Raw genomic sequence first — 22,509 nt, forward strand, 5'->3', positions numbered from 1 at the left:
TAAAAGGGCAAATCAAAGAATAAGAATTAAAAACTTAATCAGAAGAAAACATTCAATAGAAGACTTGGAAAGTCTAGTTGAAGGAATATTCCAGGAACTAGAACAAAAAGAAATTGAACTGAAAATAAGGAAGGAAATGATGAGTAGTGTAGAGGATAAATTTAAGAAGGCCAGCGTTCAATCAAAAGGATTTGTTGGGGGTGAGGCAGTTAGAGAGGAAGAAATCTGAAAGAAGTATTATAAGAAAACTTCTCAGCAGTAAAAATAAAAGTCTCCAGATTCAACATGACCCCTTTATACCTGTAAAAATGCATGAAATAATAATTCTCACCTATGCAACAACTTGGGAGATGCTGAGAAGCAAGAAGCAAAGATGCTTTAGCCCTGATGGAGAAGAAACATCTATAATAAGGAGCTGTGGCATTTGGCAGCCTTGCAGATAAAAAGGCCTGCCAAGTAGGGAGTCTGATAAATATCCACACAGTGGCCAGGCATTGGTGGCTCACACCTGTAATCCTAGCTACTCAGGAAGCAGAGATCAGAAGGATTGTGGTTCAAAGCCAGCCCAGGAAAATAGTTCTGCGAGACCCTATCTTGAAAAAACCCATCACAAAAAAGGGGTGGGGGCTGGTGGAGTGGCTGAAGGCATAGGCCCTGAGTTCAAATCCCAGTACTGCAAAACAAAACAAAAAAAAATCCACACAGTGAGTGAAGTCCTGAAGTGCTCTGCTCTGGAGACTTTGTGAATTCCAAAACCTAGGCCACATGTAGAACAGAAGCTCAATTTATTTCTAAAAATAAAACTTCAACAAAATAAGGTCTCTATGAGTGAGAACCAAGGGTTTAAAAAAAAAAAAACCACAGAACCAGGTGGCAGCACATGACTGTGATCCCAGCATGCAGGAAGCTGAGGCAGGAAGATCACTAGTTCTGTAGTCAAAAACAATAGGAATTCCAATAGCTCAGCAAATAAGAGGAGGTATTGACAAGTGGGGCTGCATGAAACTACAAGGTCTGCAGAGCAAAGGAAACAGCCACCAAATGGAAGAGACAGCCTGCAGAATGAGAGAAAATCTTTGCCAGCTACTCGTCTGACAAGGGATTAACAATCAGAGTATACAGGGAGCTCAAAAAACTAAACTCCAAAAAATCAATGACCCACTGAATAAATGGGCAAATGAACTGAAGAGACATTCAAAGGAAGAAGTACAAAAGGCCAATAAACACGAAGAAATGCTCAACACCTTTCATAAAGGAAATGCAAATCAAAAGTACATTGAGATTCCAGTCAGAATCTCACTCTAGTCAGAATGGCTACCATCAAGAAAACAAACAGCAACAAATGCTGGTGAGGATGTGGAGCAAAGGAATCCTTATTACACTGTTGATGGGAATGTAAATTAGTGCAACCTCTATGGAAAGCAATATGGAGGTCCCTCAAAAAAACTAAAAGTAGAATTACCATACAATCTAAAAATACCACTCCTGGACATATATCTGAAGGAATGTGCTGTAGAATATGATAGAGGCACCTGCACACCCATGTTTATTGCAGCACTATTCACAATAGTCAAGCTTTGGAAGCAATCCAGATGCCCCATGACTGAGGAATGGACTAAAAATACGTGGTATATGTACACAATGGAGTTTTATTCAGTCATAAAGAAAATGAAATTAAGTTGTTTGCAGGTAAATGGATGGAACTGGAGAACTTCATATTAAGCAAAGTAAGCCAGCCTCAAAAAATCGAAGGTCGCATGTTTTTCCTCATATGTGGAAGCTAGACCTGTAAGTTAAATTATATATAGAAATATATACGATCACATATATATATATATATATATATATATATGTGGTATGTGTGTGTGTGAATATGTATATAGTGAGAGAGAAAACAAAATTGTATTAGTGACTCCGTCTGAGGAGACTACAGGTGGTGGGAGAGATAAAGAAAATGTTAGAGAATGAAAAATATTGAAATAATCATCTACATATGAATATAATACAACACACTTTACAGTGAGCTGTTGAACATCGGGGAGCATAGTAATAGAGAATGAGTAAGAACAGTGGGAGGGGGTTAATTGATTAAAGCACAATATATACAGACCTGAAGTACCAAGAAGAAACCTCCTTGGATTATCAATATACACTTAATAAAAAAAATAAGGTCAGGAGAGAAAAAAATAAATCTTTTTCAGGAGTGAGTACCAGTGAGAGGGGGTGGGCACAAGGAAAGGGAGAAGGAAGGTGAATATGGTGGATGTATTTTATATCCACATATGAAAATAGAAGCATGAACCCTGCTGAAATTGTTCTAAGAACAAGAGAGGAGGGAGAACGATGGAGTGGGTAAATCCAACTAAGATATATGGTAAGCACATATGTAAAGTCCAGAAAAAAGATGTACATTCGTATGAGAATTCAGGTCATGACAAGGACAATTTAAACCAGTAGGGAAAGAGAGTTATGTGGTGTCTGGAAATATTCATTTAGAAAAACCAGGGTTAGATCCCTGTCTCACATCACAGACAGAAATGAATTTCAGAGGTGTTAAAAAGCTAAATTCAAGAAAGCAAAGATTTAAAGGGGGGATTAGATATTATCCACAAGTACCAAATTTGAAAAAGGTACACACCACATTTTTAGAGAAAATGGTAGTCAGTATAATGAATGCAGTTTCACTTTTCAAGGGAGAATACCTGTGAGGGTGATTTGGGGGTTGTAAGGGTAGGGTCTGAGAAGAGCTGAACCATGCAGTAAACTGTTCAGTAACTGTGACTGGCTGTCTTGGTGTGGTGAGAGTGACTCTGCTTCCCAACAGGGTGGGGAAGTTACGGGTTATTACTTTCACTTTCTCCTCTTTTCACATTTTCTTCTTCTTTTTTAAACCTTTCCTCCTATTTATGTATTTACTTATTTGGCAGTAGTAGGGTTTGAACTCAAGGCCCCACACTTGCTAGGCAGGTACTCTACCACTTGAGCCACTTCACCAGCCCCATTCTGTGCTGGGTATTTCTGAGATAGAATCTCATGATCTATTGCACCAGGCTGTCTTTGGACTGCCATCCTCTTGGACCAGGCTGGCTTTGAACCACCATCCTCTTGATCTCTGCCTCCTGAGTAGCTAGGATTACAGGCGTGAACCACCAAGCACCTGGCCTTTAGCCTTTATTTAAAAAGAAATTGTCTTTTGTAAATGAGAAATGTTCCACTTATGAAACAACTGCTGAATGATTATGATGTGCAAGACACATAACTTGATATATCACGGAGTTTCTCTTGACACCAGGGTTCTGGAAATTCTGGAAATTTTTCTAGGGAAAATCACATGCAAGCCAAATTAAAGATGATAAGTGCTTCTTCTAGATCATGATATGAAACAACTCCAAGACAATCGTGACAACAAACTTTTAATTGACTCCTGTTCTCTGGAAATGATAAAAACAGCATCCTTGTATCTTATCAATGTCTGCAAAGAAAAAGATGTACTGAAAAATGCTTCTGAAGGCATTTAACCAAAATTAAAGTCTGTTGTCTCTATTGTTTTTAAGACACCATAGCAAGTCCCCCTCTCTCCCTCTTTTTGTAAAAAAGGAAGCAGACGGGCCAAATCAAACAGAAAGCAACAGGAAAAGCAGAAGATAAAGTTTTTACAGTATTTTGCAAACCCCCATGGCTGTGTGAGACCTTGAGAAGTATTTCGTCTGCATATTGATGTGTCTGTACCTCCCCATTCCCAATTCTTTCTGTCACTTTTGCAAAGACTTTACTGGATGCCTTCTTTTTGCCAGGCATGTAGACGACACTGGGGAGGCGACGACTGCCAGATACTGTTAGCAGAGAGAAGGGAAGAGAAGGACAAGACAATGACAATTATAATTCAGAACTCAAATGCCATCCTGGAGGTATGTGCTATCAGGTCAAGGGAGCCTGGACATCAAATCTTTCCAAAGACATCCATTACCTCCCCAAAGTGAGAAACCAGAGGTACAGAGCCACAACAGAAACGAAGTACATGTTCACCTGTGATTACAAACTACACAAAGGTGACTCAGACAGGTGAGGGCAAGGTGGACTTGGGAAGGCCATAACACACTCAGAGTCAGTGCTGTGTTCACAGATGACAGCCAGTGGGGCCTCAGCAGGCCCCCTGCCCTCCTCTGTCCTTGTCCCTGTTCCCTGGTCTGTGACTGGTCCTGTCAGCTTCCTGGTGCTGATGTGTCCTGCTAACTCCTGAACTCTTCTCCACCCAGCGCGGCCCTTCCCTTCACTCTCCACCCACATAGTGCAGTGTTACCACCCTAATCAGTGCACAAAAAACAGAGGTGGTAGACTGGAAGTAAGCGCCAAGACTTAGGCCCAGCCTCATGGTTCCTCGTGTCACTTTCCCTCTCTAGTGCCCTACATGCTGCCATGGTGGCAGAGAAGTGCTCCAGGTCTTGCCTCAGTGTCCAGGGAGGTGGTGTTTCCCTTGTCTCACCTCTGGCTGCCCTGAGAAAGAGAGAGTCAGAGTCCTGGTTTCCGCTTGATGTTCCTGTGTAGTTATTAATAATTACTGGTATTGTCCCTCTCATTCCCCAGACAACCCAGTTTGGATAGGCTCCGTGGTCTCCTTGTCCAGGACTTGACAAGATTGCTGTGGGAAGACTGATAGAGAGGTTGTCCATTCTTTTCAGGGACATCTCATCCCTAGCACCCAGGGACTGACCCAGTCCCAGAGGACTCAACAACAGTCAGACAGCAATAGTCAGAAAGTCGTTCTTTCATCAAAGTCTGGCTCAGTCTTGCATAGTGTTATGTGTGGGGCATTTCAAACCCAACCCAGGTTGGATGATGGTAGGATCAACACTGTCACTTTGTAGTCACAGTCCCTGTCCTTTACTGATTAAGTCCAGCACCTTGTTACACATTATTGACACTCAGGAGCCACTTACCCACAGGACCGTCCTCAAGGCCAGCTCATGCTATTTGTAGGGAGAAAACCAGCCTTTGCATCCCACAAACTGAATCAGCAAAGGGACAGGTGGGAGCAGTGAGAAATAAACCAGGTGCCCAGCTGGGCTGGGTTCTGTTTGTCATGTTTTTCCATTCACCTCTCATTCCAGTGTTTGCACTTCAACTGTCGGTGCTGCCCCATTCTCATAGCTGCCTGGCACCTGAGGCAAATATTGCACAAGAGATCATTGGTTATGTCTGGGCTCCTACGGGCCCCACGGATGGTGAGCAGCTAAGTTTTCAAGACAACCCAACATTCGGCTCATGCCAGATTTAAAAACAGCACTGCCGGCCAGAGTGGCACACAGATATCCTGAGGGCGTGCAGCCCTGTGACTTGTCCCATATGGCAGTAGCTATAAGGAGTTTCTCATTTGCTAAAATGGGCCAAGTTAGAAAATTTTAGGCCTGAGTTCTAATTCTAGATTTTCTTTTAAATAGCTCCCTTCCACTCTCTGGGCATAGGATCCTGAGCTGGGAGATACCGTGGTTGGCCTAGAAGCCACCATTGTCCCTCTCACTGATATCAATGGGACTAAGTAGCTGGTGGCAGCTTCTGCCTGGCTGTGGTACCTAGATAAATGTTCTCTCTGGGCCTCATTTTTCTCATTTGCGAAAGAGGTGTTCAGGCCGCATGAGGAAGCTGTGGGGTTTATGTGGGATAGTGAACATAGAAGTGTGGAGTTCGGTGAGTGTATGCAGTATGAACTCAATACATGGTAATTTATGCCTCCCAGATTCTCCACCTGTGGAAGAGCAATAATGCTTGCCAATCTAGCTTGTGAAAATGTATATGGAGCTGAGCATGGTGGTTCACAACTGTAATCCCAGGACTTGGGATTTCAAGTTTGAAGTTTGGCAAAATCAGAGTTTGACACAGTGAAAGCAGATTTGATGCACCTGATTAGATTACTAAAAAGCTAAAAACCATAATTAGAGAAGTGTGCTTAACCCCTGGTCTTGTCTCAGAGGAAATCAGAAGAGGGAAGGTAATGAAGGAATTTTAGGTGATCCTAGGGCTTCCTAAGGCGAGAACCCACGTGAAGGGGAGAGTGAGGCACCAACAGAGTGGAAGCACTTTCCAGTGAACATCTCGGTTCTTTTGTTATGATTTCACTGTGTTTGCTTAATCACATCTGCTCATCGATGCCTCTCCCCCTTCCCTCACTCCGTCCTAATTTCTATGTATTTGGAAGTAAATTGCAGGCCTCAAGATGCTATCCCTAAATCCTCCAGCATGCATATCATTCACTAGAGCTCAATATTTGCTTATTGTCTTGGTATCTAATGTTACATCTACCTACCTATGAAGTGCCCAAACACTAAGTCTACAGGTGCCACATTTTGACCTATACATGTACCTGTGTAACACAAATCCACATCAGATACGGAACATCCACCCACTCCAAGGTCAGCTAGAGATTTCCTATGTGATCATGAACAAGACCTTCAGCTTTTCTGATCATGGATCCCTTTTTCCATGTGCCATGTCCAGAAATTACATCTTCAACATGGAACATTAAATACCATGGAGTTCAAGTCTGCACGTTACAGTTGAAGGAACCAGAGAACTGGAGAGTGTTTATCCCACGAGGTCACTAGATTGGTGGCTCAGTTACAACAGGAAACTTACTCAACAACCTTTCCAAAGCAGGAAATCTATGAGGTGCTGAATATGTGAACATCCCCATAACCTGCCTCACAGGACTGTTGTAAAGATAAAGTGTGATTATACACGTGGGTGCCTGGCATTGTAATTGGCACAGAGGTAGCACCAGACACCATCCTGCTTTTCTTTTCTGCCCTGCACTTGCGTTTTACCACATTTGTCAGGCTAAGACAGTGAACGTACTTTGTCTCGTACACATATGACTGTCACTTGTGACATAGGTCAGGGAGGTACACACAGATTATATGGCTTGTCCCTGATGACTATTTGTAAGTGATGGTCACACTAGGAGTTACAACCCAGGCTGGTCTCAAACTCAAGATCCTCCTGCCTCTGCTTCCCAATAGCTAAATGACAGCCATAGGACACCATGTTCTTCTGACATGACTTTTAATTAGTATCAATTTTATCCAGCTGAACAAGTTTTTTGTCCTTTCCACTGTTTGAGTGTCAAAAAGTCTGTAATTTTTCTCTGACACCATTTTCATGTTCAATCTTTATTATTATCCAACTCACTCAGAAGTCACTTGTTTTGCTTCTCACTAATCAGATCCTGGGTTTTCCCAGATCCACCATGTTGAGTTTGCTGGGCTCCGTCCTCTCTCATGTCCTCCCTTTCTCCTGTTTACTTTCTTTGTTGCTTGCACTGAGGTCATTTGAAAGGAGGAAGTCACTAGGATCCTGTCAAAGGGGAAGGCAGCCAAAATAGGAGACTGGGGGGCCCAAAGAAACTCTGGTGACTTCTTTTAATTTTTGCCACAACTTTTTCTTATTTCAGTCATCTATGCTTAGAAAAAGAGAAGCAGTGGGCAAATGCCCTTTCACATCCTATCTCTCATGTCTGCTACAGTAAGAACAAGACACCCATATTGACCAGCCACCATTACACTGACTTCTGTGATGGAAAAAAAGTGGAGTGGTTACTGACAATTTCACTGATCCCTGAAAATTTCTGAGGGAAGAAAGGGGATGAAGCAAGGGTGCAGGCAAGACACTGGCATCAAGAGAATAGCTGCTTGGGGCCTTCCTTGGGAAGATTTGGAATGGACCTCATGTATCTGTTGGATCGCTGGGCTTGAGAACTGAGGATTCCTGAGAGAAATCAGATAAGCTTCCTGGGAAGGACAGCGCACAAGTGCATTCACCTGTTGACTTCATATCCTTTATTGAGTTAGGGAACAGGGGAACTGGTTGGCATTTTCTTAGTGACTGTATGAGGCAATAAGAACTTTAGCTGGACCTGGTTCTAATTGATTGTAATTTGAGCCCTTTGTTAGGGAATATTTATAGGCCTCTGATGAGAATTGTGGTCTGATAAAAATTATGTTTGGCTAGGTGTGGTCATTCACACCTGTAATTCCAGCACTCTGAGCAAAAATTGGGACCTGCTGGTGACCATTTTGCTTTCATGAGGTTGATGTTGCCTAGAATGGAATCAAAACAAGAGGAGGTTGGAAGTGGGAGGGAGGGAATGAGAGAGACACATAAGAAGGGAGGGAGAGTGTAAAGGGGAGGAAGGGAGGGAGAGAGAATAAGAGAGAGAGAGAGAGAGAGAGAGAGAGAGAGAGAGAAATCCTTGGCAGCTGGCAATATCACATGAAGTCCTGAATTAATCAATGGCTTGTCTAAAGCTACATCACTGCCAGAACTTTCTACTACAAATTCCTTGTTCTTCTGCTTAGCTGGTTCAAGTTGGGTTTCTGTCACTTGAGTAAATATATCTTTCTTAGCATTTCCAAATCACCACTCCAGTTCCAGGTGGCCCAGGACAGACATCACAGGGTCATGTTTTAAGAAGTACCCTCTGGCTGCCATTAGAAGACTAGATTAAGTGGAAGAAGAGTGGGCATTAGATTCCCCTGGGATGGTGGCTGGGATAGACTTGGGTTTGGTAATTATAAGGAGATGGAAGCCAATTTAATGTCTAGGGTGGGATTAAATATGTTGTTTTTTGGGACAGGGTCTCACTAGGCCACCTAGACAGGAGTCAGCAAACTTAACCTCAGGCCATGGATGGAACTGAATCCCAAGGGTTCAAACACATACAACCAATCCAGAAACCTCCCAGTTTTTGAGTCCAAGTGTGTCCTTTAGTTCAGTGTGTTCTCAGGATATGAATAACAGATTTTATTCTCTACTGTTTCTATTAAATAAATCTGACAGCAGTGGTCCATTCCAACTGACCCAAAGCCTAAGTAGAATTGGAATCTATGTACTGAAATGGCTATCAAATGAAGTCAAAGTTTAAGTGAAGAATAGATTAGGACTCTATTAATATCACCTGAAATAGATACACCTGTTTGTAGAAATGAAAGGTTTTGTTCAGTTGGTGGGAAGGAAGTCTAAGTAGACAGTCAGTCTTTACAGCATCCATTCACTCCATAAGAGTTTCCAGGGAGTAAATCATCCAAGTCCGTACAGGCTTCTCTTGCTTTCCTCATTAACATGTGATGCATTTGGGGGAGATCCAGCATTATAGAATTTGAGAATTATATAAGATAGGAGAGGGAAGAACAGCTTGCAGTGAGAAGCATTCTTACTGAACAAGGTTTAGAAATGGGGCCTCTGTGGCCTTTCTGCCAGTAGTCAATGTGAACAAGGTAAATCAAATTCTGATGCTGGGCCTCAGAATCTAAACTTGAATAGTAACTTATAAGACTACTTCCAGCTCTTATTTTTCAAGAGACAAGGCTATCTGGCTTTATTTTGTCCTTGATTCAATAACATCCCCTAAAGTACTGAATGTAAATGTGCTCTTCTTAGCTTAGACAAACGAGTGATATAGAACTCTGCTTCTCTGGGCATTTACACCTTGCAAGTCGATTTGTGGTCTTAGAATCTGCCACTTGTAATTTCCTCTCATTGATCTTAGTCTGTGCACCAGAATAATTCAGAACAAGAGATCTTACCTGGCTATATGACAACTGTTTAAATATTTAAAGACATCACCCTGGCCTCCATTTTCCAAGTTAAAGCTCCCCACTTCCTTTCAATCTATGTAAATCATTTCCAGGAATGGCAATGTCCTCTTGCCTATGCTGGCCCCTCCTTGGCTTATCAATGACCATCTTACCATGTGGGTTCCAAACATGAATTGGTACACCCTTGCTGTAAGCTCAGCAGATAGTCAAAGAGAACTCTCAGATACATAGGCACACACTGCTATGGGTATTTCTCCAAGGTGGACTGTGCCCACTCAGCATCATCTTTAGGGTAAGCTGGAGGGCTATGGGATCCTCCCTCCTGCCAGGGTACTATCCAGAAGCCCTGGAGCTTGAGACCATCCAGGGCTCCCAATGCTTTGGTAGCTGCCCAGTCAGGCCCAGTGAACTTCTCTTCTGACTCTGTCTAAAGGGCAGATGTGTTTCCAGAGCTCTTCTCTGACAAAGGCTCCAAACTCTGCATAAGAAAATTAACTTCAGAAAATGGTGAGTTCATTCAGTGGCCAGGCCCAAGCAAGTCGTGGATGAGAAAACAAACACCTGCCTATAGACGGTAGCAAGGTGGTGAGCTCAGGTGAAGTTAGCCAGGCTGGTCTCTAAACTGTGATGGGCGACTGACAAAGTAATTTTCTATGCCTTTCTATTCCAGCTTTCCACTTAAGTAGATGCTTTCCCTTACACATTCCTCAACTTACCTTTTATTCCCTATCTATTTTTTAAATGAGCAGTTTATTACAGAAGTCTAACATCCAAATATCCCATTAAAACAAAAATGTGAGACTCAATACCTGGATTGAAAATCCAAGAGGGCATTGAGCTACATAAGGCCCAAACTGCAGACAATCATTGCAGTCATCCCAAAACTTGTTCAGGGCCCCTGGTAACCAAAGCAGAAAAGGGAAAACTATTAACTATTAAAATCTCATTTAAGCTGGGTGCCAGTAGCTCACACCTTTAATCATAGCTACGTAGGAAGGAAGATGTGATTAGGATGATCAAGGTTTGAGGCTAGCCAGGGCAAATAGTTAATGAGACCCCCATCTCCAAAATAACCAGAGAAAACTGGACTGGAGGTGTGGCTCAAGTGGTAGAGCATCTGCTTTGCAAGCATGAAGCCCTGAGTTCAAACCCCAATCCCACCAAAAAATATAAAATCTCACTTAATAAGAGGAAACACATTCATTAAAAGGAACAAAAATTCCCCACCTCTAAACTCCCAGATGATACCTCTGCATCTTGGGTTTTCCCAACTTAATTAAATCATAATGAGAATATGCTCTTCTCCTAGGAACCAGGACCTGATACTGCCACGTTGGAGAGTCAGATGGCTATTGTCTGGGGCTGGGCATGGAAGCCCATGCCTGTAATCCCAGCTTCAATGGAGGCAGAGGTGGGAAGATTGTATTTTGAGGCCAGCCTGCAAAGTTAACTCAAGAGATCCTATCTGAAAATAATCTAAAAGCAAAAGGACTGGGGTGGCTCAAGTAGCAGAGCACTCAGGCACCAAGCCCTAAGTTCAATCCCCTGTCTTGCAAAATAACAACATGAAAAGAAGAGAGCTATTTTCTTGTTTCTGGATTCAAATATATCACTATGTAGTCAATACGTGATAATATTACAATTTATAAAATTTTGAAATAAAAAAAGTTACTGAGCTTGAACAAAGGACTCTAAAACTTAACATCCCTTAAAGATAATTATTTCAATATTGGGACCTCCTTATTTTAATATGTATATTAAAGATGGAGCAGGTGATGCTCACCTCTTGTAACCCCACCTTCCCATTTCTCCCCTCCCCTCCCCCACAGATAATATTGTCTTTCTTTGTTCATTTGGTGGTACTGGTGTTTGAACTCCCAGCCTCAAGCTTGCTCAACAGAAGCACTTGAGCCATTCCGCTAGTTTGCTTTCCATATTTTTCAAGTAGGGTCTCAGCCATTTATGCCCAGGCTGAACTGAACCACAATCTTATTTAAGTTTCCCATGTAGCTGGGAAAAATGCACCACCGTGCCCATCTTTTATTAGTGGAGATGAGGGTCTTTCTAACTTTTCTACCACTGGCCTCCAACCATGGTCCTCCTGATCTCTGCCTCCAAGTAGCTGTGATTACAGAGATGAGCTACCACCCCCAGCCTGTTAATGTTTGTGTGTTTTTTAACTTGCATCAAAAAAGCTTTATTTACTGTGACAAATTAAACAACCTCATAAAGTGTTCAGCCATGATGGTTCTCAATTATCATGCAGTCCAAGTGACATGGTGCAAACATTTTCCCAGGCGTCTCTCAGGTACTACATCAGTTTAACAGCCCTCTGTACATTACAATTATAATGGATCTTTTTAATGAGTAGAACTGAAAGTCAGCTGCTCTTTGTTTTGCTTTGTTTTGTGTGTGTGTGTGTGTAAGCATGTGTGAGTATATGTTCTCTAAGGTATAGAGGCTGAAAGTGTTGGTCTTATTCAATTCCTTCCTTCCTTCTTTCCTTCCTTCCTACCTTCCTTTCCTCCTTGCTTCTTTCCTAATTTCTTTCCTTCCTAACTTCCTTCCTTCCTAATTTCCTTCCTTATTCTTTCTTTTGCCTTTATTTCTTCCTTCTTTCTTTTTTATTTTGTCATCTTCACATTTACTCACATGTGTGTACATTGTTTGTGCCACCTCCCCCTTGCTCCCCCCCATATTAGTTTTTTAAGGTGTTTTTTCTGGAATTTTTAAAAATTGTGATAAAATATACATTATACATAAAATTACCATTGTTGGACTAGAGGTATGGCTCAAGCAGTAGAGCACCTGCTTTGTGAGTGTGAATCCCTGCATTCAAACCCCAGCTCCACAAACAGAAAACAAATTACCATCAAAACCCTTTTTAAGTGTAGAAACCAGTGGTAAGAAGTATTTATTTACCTCTGCCCACTGCTGTAGCCCCACCTCCACCCTATGAAGAGAAAATCACCAGGCATTATTCATTTTCTTGGGACTTTATATCCATTTTCTTCTTAAAAAGAAGGCACCCCAAATGGTGACATTTGCTGGAAGTGAAGGATTTTCAGAGCTGAGAGGCAATGAGCAAAGAACTTTGGGTAAGCCGGCCTTTCTAATGTTCATAAGATGATTCATTCCTTCCCCTGCCTCCTCTCAGAGGTGTTAGGGAAGAAACCTGAGCACCACCAGCTGCTTGGTGGTGTGCTGGCTGCAGAAGCTGTCAGTCATGGTCTCTCAGCCTTCATGGCTTCATCTGAGAAATGGATGATGGTAACACTGATGTCAATGTTGTAAATTAACTGAGGTCAGACACATCAAGAGGTAAGGGGAGCAGCCTACATAAGCACAGTTGTGCTCAATGACAGGCTGAGTTTGGCATGGCCCCAGCTGCAAAGGGGGCGAAGGCAAAATGCAGCACAGTTGCTTTTCCTAAGATGTTTACATTCAGAGAAAGAAGTAGGAATGCAGGTTTCTCTTGTTACAGTGTCATGTCCCTTCCCAAGAACTGTTGCTCCACCTCCTTGTTTACCACTGGATATAAAAGACTCACTGAAGGAGGACAAGAGGCTTTTTGATGGGGGATTTTGACTGGCTGACACTGCTGCTGGCTGTATGTCTCCACCAGAGAAGCTTTCTGCACCAAGAACTTTATACATAGATTTTAGAAAAGCTAAGCTAAAGAAAAGCTAAAGAAAACACAGACAGTGCAAGTCTAACGACCGAGACTTTAAGAGTTATGCTAATGCCGTTTTTAGATGTGGCTGCTGTTGTTTGTCTGCAAGTCTGAAGGCAAAGGGAGATTATGCTAAAGAAAAGCTAAGAGAAAGCATGGGACAGAGTGAGTCTAAGGAAAGAGACTTTAAAGAATAGAAAACAAGACTTTAGAAGCAAGGTTTTAAAGAATTGTAAAGAAGTAAGGCCTTAAAGAATAGAAAAGAGTTATTAAAGAAGTGAAGTAAAAGAAGAGTTATTAGAAAAAAGAAGCAATGAGGCTGTTGTGCATCTGCATCTGAGCACCCAGCTTACCTGGCCCCAGCTCTGGGCATGTGCTGTCTTCTGTCTTTTGTTCTTTCTGCATCTCCCATCGCCTCCAGTTAGATTACTAGGATGAGCTCATGCGAGATGCACAAGAGAGGTGGCGCCCAAACAGGGACCTGAGAGAAGGAGGGATATATATATATATATATTTTTTAATTCATATGTGCATACAATGCTTGGGTCATTTCTCCCCCCTGCCCCTACCCCCTCCCTTACCACCCACTCCACCCCCCTCTCTCTCCCCCCCACCCCTTCGATACCCGGCAGAAACTATTTTGCCCTTATTTCTAATTTTGTTGAAGAGAGAGTATAAGCAATAATAGGAAGGAACAAGGGTTTTTGCTGGTTGAGATAAGGATAGCTATACAGGGAATTGACTCACATTGATTTCCTGTGCATGTGTATTACCTTGTAGGTTAATTCTTTTTGATCTAACCTTTTCTCTAGTTCCTTGTCCCCTTCTCCTATTGGCCTCAGTTGCTTTTAAGGTATCTGCTTTAGTTTCTCTGCGTTAAGGGCAACAAATGCTAGCTAATTTTTTAGGTGTCTTACCTATCCTCACATCTCCCTTGTGTGCTCTCGCTTTTATCTTGTGATCAAAGTTCAATCCCCTTGTTGTGTTTGTCCTTGATCTAATGTCCACATATGAGGGAGAACATATGATTTTTGGTCTTTTGGGCCAGGCTAACCTCACTCAGAATGATGTTCTCCAATTCCATCTATTTACTAGTGAATGATAACATTTCGTTCTTCTTCATGGCTGCATAAAATTCCATTGTATATAAATACCACATTTTCTTAATCCATTCGTCAGTGGTGGGGCATCTTGGCTGTTTCCATAACTTGGCTATTGTGAATACTGCCACAATAAACATGGGTGTGAAGGTGCCTCTGGAGTAACCTGTGTCACAGTCTTTTGGGTATATCCCCAGGAGTGGTATTGCTGGATCAAATGGTAGATCAATGTTTAGCTTTTTAAGTAGCCTCCAAATTTTTTTCCAGAGTGGTTGTACTAGTTTACATTCCCACCAACAGTGTAAGAGGGTTCCTTTTTCCCCGCATCCTCACCAACACCTGTTGTTGGTGGTGTTGCTAATGATGGCTATTCTAACAGGGGTAAGGTGGAATCTTAGTGTGGTTTTAATTTGCATTAGAAGGAGGGATCTTAAAACTATATGCACAGTTGGGTATTAGCTCTGTGACATTTTGGCCCTCATTAATACCAATACAAGATCCTCCAGGATGGGATCTGGGTCCTGTCTACAGCTGTGCTAAGCTCCAGCCTGAGCGTGTGGTTGGCACCGAGTGAATGTTGGTTTAATGTGTGGAGGAACAAGACAAGTTGGTTTTTGCTGTCGTTCTTATGGTGCTGGGAGTGGAACATGGGCCTTATGCATGGTAGGTAAGCACTGTACCACTGAGCTACATCCTGAACCTATCTGAAAGCTCTTCATGTATCCAGGTTGAAAAGCAAAACTAAGAGTCAGAAAGAAATAGGTTGCAAAAGAAGGCGAGTCTGTGTGGTTTGACACACTCCAGGCCAGCAGGAGAGATCATTAGCACATGAAAACTGACACTCAGCTGATGCCAACCATAAACTCCCTGTAGAACAGTTTTAGGAAGTGCAGGAAAACCTTAAAAACAGGCTGGGCTCACACCAAAATCCCAACTACTCAGGAGGAAGAGATTGGGAGGATCAAGTCTCAAAACCTTGCCACACAAAAAGTTAGCAAGACCCCCATCTCAACAAACAAGCTGTGGTAGAGACACCCACTTGTGATTCCAGCTATGAGGGAGGCATAGACAGGAGGATTGTGGTCCAAGGCTAGCCCAGGAAAAATATGAGGCCCTACCCAAAAAAGTAATTAAAGCAAAAAGGACTGGGAGCATGACTCAAATGGTGGAGTGTCCGCCTAACAAGTGTGAGGCCCTGAGTTCATACCCAATACTAAAAAAAAAAAAAAAAAAAAAAAGGCACAACTTGATAACTTGATACAAAATTCCAAATGTAATTCAAGGAAGTTATGGGAGATAGTCAAGGTTGTGTGGAAACAGGTAATTCTAAGGATGTATTTATTTACAGAAAAAACAGAAACCACTTTCTTACCCAATAATATGGATGCTGTTATAGATTACATATAAGAATATATGTCTGCACAATAGAAGACAATACAGCCAAACTTAAAAATAATTATATGTAAACATATTTATTAATAAATAAGTTTAAAATATACTCAATTTAAAAAAACAGTTGGCAGAATGGCTCAAATGGTAGAGTGCCTGCCTAGCAAGGATGAGGCCCTGAGCTCAAACCCCAATATCACCAAAAAAAAAAAAATTCCAAGCAATAATCTCAAAAAGAAAAATTACACCTGTAGCAATGACTACAATGAGCTTATCCTAAGTCTCTCATTCTTTCTGATTTTTTCTCATATTTCTGTAATAGGTATGAATTCTTGGTGTCATTTCAAGAAAATACTCAACAACAAAAGCAAAGGAAAGAAAATGGGGTCTCAAATATGTTTCAAGGAATTTTGGAGGCTTGGAAATACCTGAAATGTCTAGATCTGGGGTTGTAGTCCAGTGTAGAGTACCTGCTTAGCATCCACAAGGTCCTGGGTTTGATACCTGTGTGGTGTGCATGTTGGGGGAGAGTGGAATTTAGATCCCACGAGGCTACTTGCAGGGTGAGGTGGAGTCTACAGTATTCAAAGTCCACTGGTAATTGACTCGTTTTTGTTCTACATCATTTGGACATAGTTATGGCTTAAACCACACTAACCCCCAGTCAGTTCCCTTTCTCCCTGACTTCAGATGTGGTGATCTGCACAAAGTAAAGTAAGGAAACATCCATCCATGCACCAGGTCACTTGGCCAAGCCCAAGGCTGGAGCCCTGCCCTTCCTGCCATCTCCCAGAGGAAAAGGTGAGGCAGAAGGCTTCTGGACAATACCCAGTCTTCACCAAATCAGAAACAAGGCTCCATGAAGAAGGCACAGTGTACAGCCAGTAGTGACTAATGAACAAGCTGATGGGCCAAGTTTTTAACTTTCTTAAACCAAAAAATAGAAAAGTGCCCAGAAATATAAGTTGGTTTTTTTTTTTTTGCAATTGCTACATTTTTCCAATTGACAATTGCTTCATTCTCTGCAAATGTCCTCCTTGTGTGTCATCTCTCCAGCTCTCCTGCTTTACTAAAAGCCCTGAAACATCCCATGCCCCTAGAGTGTATAAATATGTTCAAAGATGGAGGACACACCACAGAATCATTAGAAATTCTTCATGGCCTTACTTTCTCTGAAAATGCCTCCTTGTTGCTAGATCTGTAACAATGGTCCAGCATGGACACACTCCCAAGTCCTGTCAGTCTGCTCAGAAGGGACTGAGAATGGTTGAGCAATTGCCGGACAGATCTTGCCCTACATGTCCCCAAGAACAAAGGCCTTTTAGCCAAAACATCACAGTGGATCCAGCATTCTTCTGTATAGATTTGGAGAACCATCCCTAGTTCCTTCTCAGTACAGAATTGTTGTTCTGGGACAGGACAAAGCCAATGCTGCCAAGGCCACATGTTGGGTCCCTGGTCACTTTCTCCTATCAAAGGAGGGGGGAAAGGAATGGTAGCATTTGTTATTGTTGTTGTTGGATGATAAGTACTTTTTTCTAATAGGTGTGAGCTGATAGCACAGGTTTAATAATGCAGTAGTAGGAAATGTCACTTGTTGGATGAATGAGTCTATAAAGATTCCGATTTCCAATTGAGAAAACTCCCAACACAAGCAGAGAGAAATTTACCATCCCAGGAAATGCTGTTGACTCTATTTTCAGCATAGTCTCAGTGTGGACTCTCCCCCAAAATCCAGGCTTTCATTAAATTTGATCAAGGAATGACAGCATCTCTCCTTTTACTCCCTCCCAGCTTAAGGTATAACTGACAAAAAATGGTATATATTATGGTAGACAGGGTGATATTTTGATGTATGTATGCATTCTGAAATTATTAGTTAATTCACATACCAATCATATCACATACTTATCATGTGTTTGTGATTTTTTTTAGATTTTTCCTTTGATGCAGTCCCATTTGTTGCTTTTCTTATTCTTGCTTTTGAGGTCATACTAAAAATAAAATCTTGCCAAGGCCAAAGTCAACAAGCCTTTCCCCTGTTTTATTCCAATAGTTTTAAAGCTTCAGGCTTCACATTTAAGTCTTTGGTCCACTTTTAATTGATTTTTGTAAATGGTGTGATATAAAGGTCCAACTTCATTCTTACAAGCATGGGTAGCCACTTTCTCCAGCACCATTTACTAAAAATGTATCCCTTCCCCCTTGCATGTTCCTCAGCTTCATTGCAGATCAGTTGAGGATGAATGCACAGATTTATACCAAGGTTCTCTAGTCTGTTCCATTGATCTGTGGGGTTGTTTTTATGCCAGTCCTGTATTGCTTCAATTACTATACCTTTGTAGTAGCTTTTCAAATCAGGTAATGTTCTGCCTGTAGGTTTGTTTGTTTGGTTTTTTTTTTTTTTTGCTCCAAATTGCTTCAGCTATTCAGGATTTTTGTATTTCAGATGAATTTTTTTTCTATTTCTGTAGAAAACATCATTGTAATTTGGATAAGGATTACATTAAATTTGTATATTGCTTTGGGTAGGATAGGCATTTTAACAATATTAGCCCATTTATCCATGAACATGGTATATCTTTCTATTTGTGTCTTCTTCAACTTCTTTCATCAGTGTCTTATAACTTTCAGCAAATAGACCATTTACCTCCTTGGATACATTTATTCCTAAAGTTTTTTCCTTTGATGCTTCTATAAATAGTATTGTTTTCTTGATTTCTTTTTTTTTTTTTTTTTGGATAGTTCATTCTTAGTGCCGTATAAACACAACTGACTTTTGTATATTGATTTTATGTCCTACAGTTTTAATGAATTTATTAGATCTAACAGTTTTTTAGTGTACCCTTTAGGGTTTTCTATAGATAAAATCATATTATCTGCCAGGCTGTGTCACATGCCTTCCCTAGCCACTCTAAGAAAAAAAAGAAGATGAGGTTATGTTTCCAGAAGGAAGAAAGGATGGAGATTAGTCAAAAACATTAACTGTCCTCCCCCATGAGCATGTGGCAGCCTTATGTAGCAAAGACTGCCTAAAGTATAAGCAGGGATACCTCAAGGGTTCCAAAGACCAAGGGCCCCTAAGCTTACCAATAACTTTTAGAAGCATCCACTTGGGAGTTGAGTCATCACAACTCTTAAATGACAATGTAAATTAGGGAAACTGCTAGACTCATGTGAGCAGATGTGTTTCAAAGGGCATTGGAAAATATAGGACTTGCCTTGAGTTGAAGAATGAGAAGGATTTAGACTGAGTTGGAACAAGAGAGCAACAAGAAAATACAGACCTGCACAGAGAATGGCAAGGAGTCTTGCTCCTGTACAGGAACGCTGGTGGAGAGGAAGAGCCCCAGCTTTTCCGTGAGCTCATCCTACAGGAGATGAGGTGGCATACTGAATAAGAAAGGCCAGGATTTGAAATTCCAGATGAACTCTCCATTACTGAAGGTAGCCATACTGTTCTTCTGTCCTCTTGTTCTGCTGACTTGTCTCCAGTGTTTTTAACATTGTCAATATTTCAATTCTGTCTTTGTCTAAAATTCCTTTTTGGTATTCCATTCTAATTGTACCCAGGAGCAGAGTTTGAGCTGGCTCAGCCACATGCAGGATTGCATTCTCACCAGCACCCCAGGGCACAGCTGTCTGGAGCAAGTCAGCGGGACCTGTGTGCTTTCCCGCATCACGTGGCTACCATATGTCCCAGGTCTCCAGTCTTCCATTAAAGTGTTGGCACTGCCAAGAGACAGGTGCAAAGATAAGGAATCCTGTTGCCAAGAGATACAGTAGATCACTTAGACCATTTGTGAGTAATGATGACAATGGATTATCACCCAGGAGAGAACAAAGCGTGGAGCAGTGGGGAGCAGAGCACAAAAGGAGTGGAGGAGGAAGAGTTAAAGAGAGCCTAAGAAAACAAGGTGAAGTGGGAGGCTGGACCCACAGTGAGAAAACACAGGCAGAGTCAGAAAGGTCTCAGGTTCCATCTTCCATTACCACCTGCCGGAAAGAACTCAATCTCTTTAAGCTATAGATTCATCAACAAGACACGGATAAGAAAGGTTTTGTTTTGTTTTGTTGCAAATGTTAATAAAGAGGAAGTTAAGAGCCTGGCACTTCAGATGCGGCTTGGTTGTTTCCCACTGTGAGTTGTTGGACAGATGTACCTTTTAAAGATGAAATGTTCTCATCTATAAGACAGAAATGACAAAAGTACCTCGCTTATATGGTCGTAAGAGAAGATTGAGTAATACAGGCACAACAGCTTACCAGTGTCAGGCAATAGGAAGCACTCAAAGTGCTAATGCTAATCTATGATATTAGTTATATTAGTCTACTTGCAACTATTTGTGACAGATAAACCAAACAGAACTGACTAAAACAGTGAGGATATGTTATTTTTCACAGGAAGTCCTGAGGACAAGAGATTCCAGAGTAGGAAATTTGTTGACCCAAAGATGTCATCAAGGACCTAATCTATTTTTTGCCTTCACTCTCAACATGTTGGCTATTTCCCAGCTCATGGTACAAGATGGCTGCCACTACTCCAGCTATTATATCTTTTAACAATCTCACCCAGTGAAAAAAAGAAAGAGATCACCCTTTCTTTTTTAAGACAAAGGAAAACTTTTGTGGAATCTATGCTACACCAGCAGGTCTTCCTTCATATCTCATTAGCCAGAATGACATAGACACATGGGAAGCCCAAGCCCATCACTGGCCTCTCCAGAAATGAACAAAGTCATGTCTGTCATGTCTCTGTTAGCAAGGAACAAGGTATGCATGAACCATCTCACTAATGATGGTTAGAACTAGTGTTTCTTAGAGAACAGAAGACTGTGATGAGGCAGAGAAGGGGGCAAATCAGCCATTTTAGTGGAGTTTTTAGGAGTCATTACATGCTAAAGTGAATCCTTGATTCTGCCACACTCTACCTCTATGTACAGCCACAGATAATTCACCCTTTATGTCTTTATTTCCACAGCTGTAGAAGACCAACATCTAAAGGATGCTGGGAAAGAAAATTAAACCATAGAGTAAGTGCTCAGTAAGTGAAACTCGCTCAGTTCTTCTGGCTGAGCAGTGAGCACAAAGGCCAGGTGTGTTGCTTCAATGTGACCCTTTCTTCCCCAGGATGACAAAGCTTGTTCAGAATGAGGTGGAGGTACAGGGAGCAAGGTTGTAGAGACAAACAGGATTCAAACTCTGCTCTCACTTGGGAGCCATGGAATCTTGGGAAAGTTACTGAAGCACCTGTGCCTTAGCTTCCTCATCTACAAAATGGAGCAGTAGCTTGTAAAGTATGAAGACTAAGCAAGTGAATACAAACCCTCTGGGTAGACTGTGATTCAAGGTCAGTCTGTACTCAGCCTAAAGATGCAGTTGTTCCCTTCCGTCTCTTGCTCACTCATCACTCCGAGAGCAGCCATGAAGATCTGGCTTCAAGTCTTCCTCCTTCCCTGGAGCCATATGGCCCCTGAACATCAGGTGTGTTTGTCCCAACCATCTCTTCAGAGTTGAAAGGCTCCAAGTACACCATTTTGAAGACCAAAACCCAACATGTAACATCACACTATTTGCACTTACTATCTTCTATATTCCCAGTTTTGTCTTCTTCTTTCTTGTTGCCCACACTTTTCCCTGGTTTCATGCCTGGAACTTTTTTCTACTCTGTCACTGTTACCATAATCATGAATATCCTTACCTTCCTCCTCTATGCAAATCCTTATGCATCATTACTAACAATCTCTAACAGGGGTAAACCTATATACATATTTTCTATTTTTTTACTCATTTGTTTATTTATTGGTGGAACTGGGATTTGAACTCTGGGCCTTGCACTTGATAGTAAGTGCTCTACACTCGAGCGCACTTTTTGCTTTAGTTATTTTTCAGATAGGGCATTTTTTTGCCCAGGGTCAGCCTTAGATGTGATCCTCCCATACCTACCTCTGGCATAGCTGGGATTACAAGCCTATGTATCATACCTAGTCCTCTTTTTTAATAATAATACTAAATTTAAATTTTCTACAGCCCATGGGGACTAGTACTGAATCAGCATAAATAAAATGCTAAATAAGTATTTAGTAGTGGTTATCATAAGTGATAAATAAAATACATGAGTTCAAGAGATATTTGCATAACACTGAGGTACAGACATGCCTCAGACACGGTTAATGGTCTCAGAGAGTCAACATATTCCAGCTTGAGAGTTAAGACTTGTGAATAAGAAACAATACAAATCAATGCTTCTAAATAAATATTGATATAATAAAGGCCCTCTAGAAAGATTGAGGTATTTCAAAGTTTGACATGGATCTAACTAAAAGAAGCATCATTACAGACATTTAATAATGAAGGTGAATTTTCTTTAGCAACTTCAAGTATTTTAAATGTTTGAGATGATGTCATTTTTCTCCAGAATGGATGGAACTTGAACACCCTGAAATTGTATTTCAATTCCATTTGTTCATCCTTTTGTGGTCCTGCCTGAGGGTGAAGCAGCAGTTACAGGTGTGGTTGTGGCTTCTAACCTGATGCTTAGTCCCCAGAAAACCTGATAGTGCTGGGGAAACTAATGGAGCTTGAGGCTTGGCTCACACTCACAGGCTTCCTTCCTAACCCCAGCCCTGACCCCATTTTGCCCCATAGGGGCTTCCTGCACACTGCTGAGGATGCCCAGCACTTCTGTCTGGGCTTCTTTGATTCCCCATTCTTCATCCAAAACAGATGCTGCCCACCACCCTGGGGACCCTGAGTGCAA

At 41.6% G+C, this 22,509-nt stretch overlaps 1 long non-coding RNA gene across 1 annotated transcript in view; it reads right to left on the minus strand.

Annotated features, from left to right (window-relative positions):
* Nucleotides 1-22,060, minus strand: part of LOC141417818 (uncharacterized) — a 49,523-nt gene extending 27,463 nt beyond the window's left edge. Inside the window, exons 1-2 of the long non-coding RNA XR_012442426.1 lie at nucleotides 19,037-22,060; nucleotides 13,614-13,741 (exon numbers count right to left, since the gene is read on the minus strand). This is a non-coding gene — a long non-coding RNA (uncharacterized lncRNA). The remainder of the gene's footprint in view (nucleotides 1-13,613; nucleotides 13,742-19,036) is intronic.
* Nucleotides 22,061-22,509: the final 449 nt, after the last annotated feature.

This window comes from Castor canadensis, chromosome 16, assembly GCF_047511655.1.
Source record: "Castor canadensis chromosome 16, mCasCan1.hap1v2, whole genome shotgun sequence".
In the NCBI taxonomy this organism is placed as follows: Eukaryota; Metazoa; Chordata; class Mammalia; order Rodentia; family Castoridae; genus Castor; species Castor canadensis.